Raw genomic sequence first — 9,915 nt, 5'->3', positions numbered from 1 at the left:
GGGGACAATTTACATATTAGCCTTTTATTATATCGGATAATTCATTAAAATTATAAGAATCATAGAGAGATGCAATGTGCTATAAATGAGTGTAATCAAGATTCTAATGAGGTCTGGGGACTCGGAAAAGGCTCTCCTGAAGGAGTTATATTGAAGTCAAGTGAGGAGGATGAGGAGTTAGCCAGGCAAAAAAATGGGAATTCTTTGGGAGAAGGACGGAAGCCGGGCCCCTGCTTTTTGCCGGGATACTGGAATTATAAGAAAAACATAGTCTGTGCCCTTTTGATATTTATAATGACGTAATTCATTAAAATCATAAGGATCATAGAGGAGAGATGCAATGTGCTATAAAAGAGTGTAATCAAGATTCTAATGAGGTCTGGGGACTCGGAAAAGGCTCTCCTGAAGGAGTTATATTGAAGTCAAGTGAGGAGGATGAGGAGTTAGCCAGGCAAAAAAATGGGAATTCTTTGGGAGAAGGACGGAAGCCGGGCCCCTGCTTTTTGCCGGGCATGGTAAATCTACTTTATACATTTTGTTTCAGCAAGTTGTGCTGGATACTTCAAATTTGATAAATGTGGAAGCTGAGGCATAGATCAAGTAAGTTACTCAGTTACACTGTGACGTGAGCGGCAAGGGCAAGGATGAAAGTCAAGTCTGTTGGATTTTAAAGTCCATCTTTTAATTTTCACACAGATACCGCTTGCTCCTTAGAACAGGGTTCTTGTACTTTTATTCTTCAAAGAACCTTTGCTTTGAATGTAGAACTCATTACGTAACTTTGAAAGTCTATTTGCTATAGACACATTGGCTATGCAGCATGAAAAAATAGCCTTAGTCCTTTTGCTATTGGGGTGACCCCCCTTAATCGCCACAGAGAAGTTTGGTTTATTTTTCCTGCCGTGGTTACCTGTACTTTGTAAGAGACTCTTCATCCTTCACTCTCATTTTATCTGACAATTAACAAAAACATTGTCCTTGATTCTGTGAGAACTAAAGGTGTCATTGAAACAGACTACCAGAAAAATCCATGTCTGTCTATCATCTATCTATCTATCTATCTATTGTTTTCAAATATAAACTTCCCCTCTTTCCACTATAGTATAAAATATATTTTCTTTCATCTGCACTTACGTAACAAGAATATTTAGATCACATATTACTATTCAATATAAAAGCATCTAAAAAGAAGTTGGGGCATAAATTCAAAACTACCTTTCAGGCAACAATGATTATCAAAAATCTAAATTGCTACTTAAAGACTCCACTTGTGCCGAAGCCTAAACTAGTTGGAAATGGTAGTTGTAAAACTCTGTCCTGGAAAACATTATTTGAGGAATTTAAATCCCCACTGACCGCTTCACTAAGTAGGCTTTCATAATTTCTATTCTTGTTGTTATGTTGTTAGTGAACATGGGTAATCATAGGTAACTTCTTAGTGAACCCTCTTTTCCTCTCAATGTTGAATCCTCTACTATTTGCAAGTTTTCTCCAGTCACTAGAATATCATGTATATAAATGTTTACTGCGTGTGATTATTGATTTAGAGCACCTTTGTTTTGTTCAAACTAAGCTGGATGTTATTTTAGAATAAATTTACTTCCTGTTTCCTATATTTTCTGAACATCGTTTATCATTAACATTTTTTTTACTGCAGAATCACCTATCAGATTTCAGGGACTTTAAAAACCTCTGCAGTGTTTGTTTCTGAAGCAGTCTTTGAAGTCTGCTGCTGAGCTGTGGCAGAATCAGAATGCAGCAATTCCGTTCACTAAAAAGCCACTTACTGCATTGGAGTCATTATGTAGTGGGAGTTATTTATATTATGCAGCTGAGTGGTTGCCTAGGTTTGCCAGTCTCTCAGAGATTCCACTTTGTGCCCACATTGAAGCAATGCTCCAATTCTACATAAAACCAGGATTATTACACAAAAATCATTTGGGACCGAATTTACCAGTACCTGGGATGTGATAACCATGAGTAAACTAGGCATTTAAAGAAACATCATTAGGTTTGTGTCTTTATTTAAAGTGATGCAGAGAAGGTCTAGGGATGATTGTTTGAGAGGAAAAAAAAAAGCAAGAGAAAGATGTCTTACTGGCTTTTGCTGATGGTTCAGCTACTGACTTTCCTGGGTGAGGGGACGCGTGTAAGTCCTCTCAACACATCTACAAGGGCAGAGTCCTGTTTCTGTGGCTGTGACCACTCAGAAACCAGACAATCCTGCTAGTCACCCCTGCTATTGGTTATGTTCCTTCTCCTATGCTATAGCACCACTTGCTTCTTGCAGCTGGTCTGACTTATCAGAGGATCCTAGAATCATCCATTGTCCCAGGAACTGCAACACGAACCCAAAAAAGGCATCAAAGAGATGAATTAAATCCCTTCTTTATTAATAATACAATAGTAACAACACTTAGGTTCCTCTGGTGTTGGATTCGTATGACAGACACTGGAACTATTGTCTAGTCTTGTGACACAGGCCTGTGTATTTTGGATCTAATACCAGTGGATGCTCAGCAGTGCTTATCTCCTGTGACATGCTGATGCTCAAGACCATGCACCTGATGATCCCCAACTTCTAATTGTCATCAATTGGATGCCTTTTCTTGGCCACTTCTACTAATCAAACAAAAACTAGGGCTAAGGGTGGGCTAAGTTGTCTGAGGACTTTGAAACTGATCCCCAACAATCTATACTTCACCCTAGTTCATTATTCCCTGAGTCTCTGGGGGCAGAGTAGTGAAATGGAAAATCTGAAACCATCTTTTTATTCCTTTGTGAACATTTCTCCATCACAACCTCCTTGCCCAGATTATTTGAGAGTTGCACTTTATATCACAGCACATTTAAATATGTTCCAGCCCAGCTGGTGTGCCTCAGTGGATTGAGTGTCACCCCATGGACCAAAGGTCCTGGGTTTGACTCCCCATCAGCGCACATGCCTGGGTTTCAGGCTGGATCCCCAGTGGGGGTATGCAGGAGGCAGCCGATCCATGTCTCTCTCTCTCTCTCTCTCTCTCTTTCTCTCTCTCTCTCTCTCTCTCTCATCAATAAAAATTTTAAAAAAATAATAAATATGTTCCAGATCCTGATAATCAAGATCCATAAGACTTCCTGTAGGCTCTTAGACAAAATGCAAAGAAATTATCATATTTGTAAAAGCAACACATGCAAAAATATGTTCTCCAAAACTTATTTCCTAACAAACAAGACAGATGAATTTTTAGAAGTGCTTTAAAATGACTCAAACCAATGATGTATCCATTAGATTTTCTAATACAGAAGTGCAGAATTTTTATATAACATTCTCTCCACAGTTTTTGTCAGATTTGATATCCACTCACTTGCTTGGCTAATTAGAGACTGCTCAGGTCTGCCTGTGGACATGCTAAATCAGGTCAAAACCCCTTGAAGTCAAACAGGAGACTGAGAGAGAAGGAGCTACAGGAAGGTGAATGCAGGAGATGGCCCAGCCTGGGAGCAGATGCCATCTTCCTAATAGCAAATGTGGAAATAAAAGTCACTTCTATTTTCTGAGAACTTTTGCCAAGCTTAAGGTGATGGGTTTATGACCTTCAAATACCCTGTAAAAGTACAGCAGTTATTTTACCCCTTTTTTCTTTCTCCAGAAAATCAAATCTTCTTGGGGTTTCCTCTTCATACGTCTTGTATTTTATAACTGTGTTCATCTCACAATACAAACACTCACTCATTTATATAAACACTAGAGGCCTGGTGCACGAATTCATGCACTGGTGGGGTCCCTTGGCCTGGCCTGTGCTCTCTCACAATTTGGAACCCCTCTGGGGATGTCAGACTGCCGCTTTCACCCAATCCCTGCAGACCAGGCTGAGGGACCCCACCGGTGCACGAATCCATGCACTTAGCCTCTAGTATGCATATAAGATCTTTGGTTAATCTCTTCCCACCTCCCACCTCCCCCCTCCCCACTTCCCTCTGAGATTCACCAGTCTGTTCCATGTTTCCATTGAGAATCTGACCCCCTGGTGGTCAGTGTGCATCATAGCTACCAGTCAAATGATCAAACAGTCACCTAGGCTTTTATATATATATGCTTAATATTGAATCCTGAAGTTTCAGGGATTGCCCTCTCTCACCCCCCTGGGAATCTGTCCCAACCACCACTTCTCATTCATTTCTCAATACATTAATTCTTTTGGTTTAGAAGTTAATGAAGCTTCTTTTTGTGTTAATCCAATCCATAGCTCTTGATTTCATCTTTGTATGCTAAAATATAGGGGGGAAACAGCCTTATTTATACTTTGCACAATAAATAGCAACACAAACATTTATTTTCCATCAAAGACATTTTTAAAAATTCTACAAACAAGGATACTTAAGGCTGTAGCTTATCTGCCACGAAAATCTTGCTTTGAGGGATACAGCCCTTTCAATACAACCCCCAAATTCATTCTTGACCCCATCCAAGGTCACCTAATTCGAAGTGATTGAGTGGCATATCCATTCAGGTGCCACCACCCTATTCCAGAATTCCCACCCAAAACCATAGGTGAGAATGGAAGAAAGGGCTGAAGGTATTGATTTTTTCTTCCTTTCTTTCCCACTGTATTAAAAGCTACTTTTGTTAATAAAATGGATACTGAGAGGAGGCAAAAACTGGGCTAATGTTTTTTCTATAGGTTGTTGAGGATGGATAATGTTCTTTAAGATATTGCCCACGTAAATGTCTGGAACCCATAATATGATCAGAATTACATTGTTTTTAACATGGTAGAATAAATGAAGCTTTATTTATTTTAATCAAGGACCACATTTTTAAGATGTTGAAAGTTTATAGAATAAATTATTTCATATTTTATTTTAGTTTTATTCTTTAAATTTATTTGACTTGAGTCTGATGACTAAAACACCACATTTACATGATATATGCAGGGTTTTTCATTTGTTTATTTTAACAAAAAACACAAACAAACGTAGCCTGATAAAAATATACTAATTGAGTGCTAATTATAACAGATAGAGGAGATTTTGGATGCTGAAGTTATGTGTTTTTAAAAATTATAGATGGAATAACTTCTAATTCATCCAAATGCCTACACTCTTAATGAACAAATAGATTGTAATTCATTCAAAATTTCACATTTATTTTAAATAAAAATAATCAAGGAGTGGCTTGTTGTACTCTATACTGTTGTATCTTTGTGTCTGTATGATTAAAATCATTTTTTAAAGAAAACATTATATTATTGCCGTACAGTTCACTTTAATGATAGCTCACAGAATTCACCATATATGTGTCCTCAATTACTTTTTATCTTGGCTGAAAATAAATGCTCAATGTTTCTTTCCAGAGCCTATTAAGGGGAAAGAAGTGAAGTTGGCAGCTTCCCCAAAGGAAAAAGGTAATATTGTATAATGAAATGTGAAAACACATTGATCTGCCCACTGAATATTCAGTTACTTACAACAAAGTAATATATCATTTATTTTTAATGTTCTCAAACTATAACTTCCATATGCCTGTGTATGTTTCTGAGTGAAGAACAACAGACTTGCTTCCTATCATAGAATTCTAACCTGTACTACGAAATAACGAAGGAAAGAGTAACAATGTCAGAAATATGAAAAGCTTTTAAAAATGCATATGCTCTTCTGGTTTTATCAATCTCTGGTCGAAAATCAACATTGTATAATCCCAAGGTGACTCTTATTAGGAATAGCAATGGAAACCAAGGGTTTAATATAAAAAGTTATACTTAAAATTTCTCAGTGATATCTTGCCATTCTTTAAGTTCAAATAGAGTAAAATCATAAATTCTATGGCTAGGAAAAACTTAGAGATAAACTGTAGTCCAATATTCTCATCTTATAAATACATAAAATGAATAGTAAAGAAGCTTTTAAAGTTATTGTAATTTCCAGCAGCGGCAACATTAGAATTCTGATCTCCTAAATCAAGCACTGGGCTCTTGAATCTTATGGCATCCCTTGTCTCCCCATTATACTAGTCTCTGAGTAATGTGGACCTGATAGGCCATACATCAAGTTATGTCCCCTAAAACATAAGTAAATATGCTAAGTCCAATGTCATACAATTGGTTTCAAATTAATCCCAGTGCATCCTGTGGGCATAGTATCATACTCAGAACTGTCTAATTTTCCTTGTCAAAGTGAACATATTCGTGAACCAATGAAACCATAAAGAGCACCATATTGAATGTCAGAAATAGAGCCTGTTTCTACATTTACTCTAAAGAGAAATCTGCATGAATTACCGTTGCTTCACAGCCTGGCTGGGAGCTTCCTGGACCAGATATGAAATTGGCCCTCTGTCACTGGGGGGCCTGGGAGACTGAGGAAAGGCAGACCACTCCAGATCAGTAGGTGGCAGGTTTAGTAAGGAAGAGAATTCACTAAAAAGGCTTGTCCTGGCTGGCCACAGAACGAGTAGACTTCCCCACCAGCCTGCCAGAATATTAAAAGTCCATATAGAGGCCTTAACTAGGTTCAGTCATGTACACAAGAAGCCTTAACTGGGTTCAGTCACATGCATAGCAGGCCTTCATAAGCTTTAATCAGAAACCCAGTTCAGAATGTCTCATCACCACATCATTATTCTAAGGCTGTGTCCTTGGACAGCTTCTAGCTGTGGGGAGGCAAGTGGGGAGCACATTCCTAAGCACTGGAGAGAGAATGGGGAGCTTCCAGTTGTCCTGGGGGAGCTCAAGGGTCAAACCAGTGGTAACATTTAACGTACAGGGACTTCGTGGTAAAAACTGCAACTTATTGGCATTGTTGTATTAGACTTCTGGTACACCTGTATAAACATGTTGGAGTTTCAAGAGAAATGAAGGATGTATGGAGAGTCCCCTTTAGTTCATGTAGCAATGTATAAAAGCCCTACCCTGAAGTCATATTTTTCTAACTTTGCAGTTAATTTTGAGTTAAACAAAAGTGCCACTTAGTGAAGCGCAGAGCACAACATGAATTTTTTTCTCAGCCCACATATGTGCTTGAATTTTTAAAAAGCAACATGCACTCCAAACATATTAAAACATTTTTTTATTTTTTATACTATCAACATTATTATTGATAGAATTACAGATGCCTCCTGTTTACATCTCCCATTTGCACTTATATTTTATTTTAGAAATGTTTTATCATACTTAAAACTTTACTTTTATAATCACCAATGATAGTTTTTGTTGTTTTTTGGTGCTATGGGCAATTTTATATTATCCTGTTATGTGAATTAGGATGTTTTGCCTTACAAAGGGATTATTACATGTTATGTTAAATGTCCAATAGGTAGAGAAATGTTGCTATATTATTCAAATAATTAATTAATGGTGAAAACTATACATTAATTTATTTTGAAGAAACTCTAAATTACTTTAATAGGATCTAATTGTTGATTGGAATGGATGTTTACATAACAATCTAAATTGAAATCATTTGATGCCATTAACTAAGTTAATCACACTGTGATGTTATAATTCCTTTGCCAATCTAAGAGAGAAGTATAAAATATAAGGAAAAGATAGGAATATTATAAGCATCCACATTTTTCATTAAGGAAGTTTAGTTAAAAAAAAATTCCCTAACAGAAATGCATATGAACTACATATATAAATGAAAAACAATTCAAGTTTTCATTAAAAACACTTGGTGTGCATTTTAATCTTTGATCATTAAAATATCAAACTAAGATTTCCCTCTTTTATCTTTCTGTTATTGCACAACAGATGGTAAGTCTAGTATCAGTCAGTTCATGGTCACAGATAATGGTGGTGGGGAAGGGAGCACTTTGAAAGATATATTTTTAACAGTTATGTTTTATTTCACTATTACATAATTTTTACATTATTGTACCATTCTCTCCCTAATTTTTAATGAAAATTATATGTGGACAAGGGTTTGTATAAAATTTCAATTAATTGCAATAACCAGAACTATTAATTTTAATGTTGTCCTATTATTTTCTTAGAAATTGAGGCTTCAAATGATTGAATAAAAATATTTAGTCTTTTTATTTTTACAATTTAAAGTGACAGTGATCTTTTTTAGTAATGTGCCTTAAAATTTTATTAATTGAATCTCATTTTTTTTCCCAAACAAGCAAGCCAAATTCAGGTCCGTGATACTAAATAAGAATTATAGTACTTGGTTATTCTGACAAAAAACTGTAATCATAATATGACTTTCACTTTCACCTGTCAGAGATACTGTCCCATTAGGCTTCCTTTACTTTAAGGGGGTCAATGTCATAATATACATTAGAATAGTCACAATACAAACAGATCAAATTAGGAAATAAAAAGGTATAAAAGACATCCAAATAAAAAAGCAGGAAGTAAAATTATTCCTGTTTGTAAATGACATTACCTCACATGTAAAAAACCCTAATGACTCCACACAAAAAAAAACTTGTTAGAATTAATAAATGAATTCAGTAAAGTTCTTTGATAAAAAAATCAACATACAAAAATCAGTTGAATTTCTAAACACTAACAATGAACAATCTGGAAAGAAAATTAAGACAATTTTATTTACAATAGCATCATAAATAATGAAATACTTAGGGATAAACTTAACTAAGGATACAAAAGACTAGTAAATTGAAAATTACAAAACATTGATGAAGTAAATTAAAGAAGACACAAGTACATAGAAAGACATCCTATGTTAATGGATAGGAAAACTTAATATTGTTAGAATGTCCATACCACTCTAAGTGATTTACATTTTCAATATATTCCCTATAAAAATTCCAATGGCGGTTTTTGCAGAAAGAGATGAGACAATAATAAAATTCATAATAAACTACAAAGAACCCCAAAAAGCCAAAACAATACTGGAAAAAAGAAGAAAAAACATGGAAGAGTCATACTTGCTGTTTCAAAGCATAGTGTATGCTACAGTAGTAATTAAAACAGTATGGTACTGGCATGAAGACAGACGCTAGACAAATGGAACAGAATAGAGAGCCCAGACATAAGCCCACACATATATGTCTGACGGACTGTTTACATGGACACCAATACATAATGGATAAGGCCTAGTTTCTTTAACAAATGAGATAGGGAGAACTGGGTGTCTACATGCAAAAGAATAAAATTGGATCCCTATTGTGCACTGTACACAAAACATAACTCAGTAGCTTAAACGTAAGACCTGAAACTGTAAAATTCCCAGAGAAAACATAGGAGAACATCTTCATGACATTCATATCAGCGGTGATGTCTTGAATGCAACACCAAGTGCAGGTAACAAAAAGAAAATTAGACTTAGGAGGCAACATGGAACTGAAAAGCCTCTGCACAGCAAAGTAAACAATCAACACATTGATGTTTCTATCTCTTTCTCTCTCCCCTTTCTCTTCGGCATGCCCCCCTATGAGGATTGAGCCTGTAACCTCAGGCATATGTCCTGACTGGGAATTGAACTGTGACCTTCTGGTTTATAGGTCAATGTTCAACCACAGGGCCACACCGGTTGAGCAAAGATAAATTAAAAAAGAAAGTAGTGGTGCTTGCCAAGTGCCAGGAGACGGGTAAATGGAGCTGTTCAATTGATAGGAAGGTTCTATTATTCAAGATGAAGTTATAGAGATTTGTTGTATATGATTGTGCTTACAGATACAAATAATATACATCTAAACATTTTTATGAGAGTGGATCTCGTATTTTTTCACCAAATTAAAAAATGATCTGGTTAATTAATCAGTCTTTTCAATTAAAAAAAACCTTAAATTTATCCATTTTGTATGAAATTGTGGGTTCAAATATCTATAGTGCATTGAATAAAAGTAGACACATATTCCAATTTATGTTCTTAAATCTGGTTATACACTAAAATCTCATATTGAGTTTAAAAATTTTAGTCAGGTCCCATGACCAAAAAAATCTCATTCAGTAATGATGTGGTAGG

General features: G+C 35.8%; 1 long non-coding RNA gene across 1 annotated transcript in view; it reads left to right on the top strand.

Annotated features, from left to right (window-relative positions):
* Positions 1 to 9,915, top strand: part of LOC107181599 — a 39,097-nt gene that overhangs the window by 13,884 nt on the left and 15,298 nt on the right. Inside the window, exon 3 of the long non-coding RNA XR_001512263.1 lies at positions 5,337 to 5,387. This is a non-coding gene — a long non-coding RNA (uncharacterized LOC107181599). The remainder of the gene's footprint in view (positions 1 to 5,336; positions 5,388 to 9,915) is intronic.

Source organism: Myotis davidii, unplaced genomic scaffold, assembly GCF_000327345.1.
Source record: "Myotis davidii unplaced genomic scaffold, ASM32734v1 scaffold147, whole genome shotgun sequence".
Lineage (NCBI taxonomy): Eukaryota > Metazoa > Chordata > Mammalia > Chiroptera > Vespertilionidae > Myotis > Myotis davidii.
This window is presented reverse-complemented; position numbering and strand designations above follow the sequence as displayed.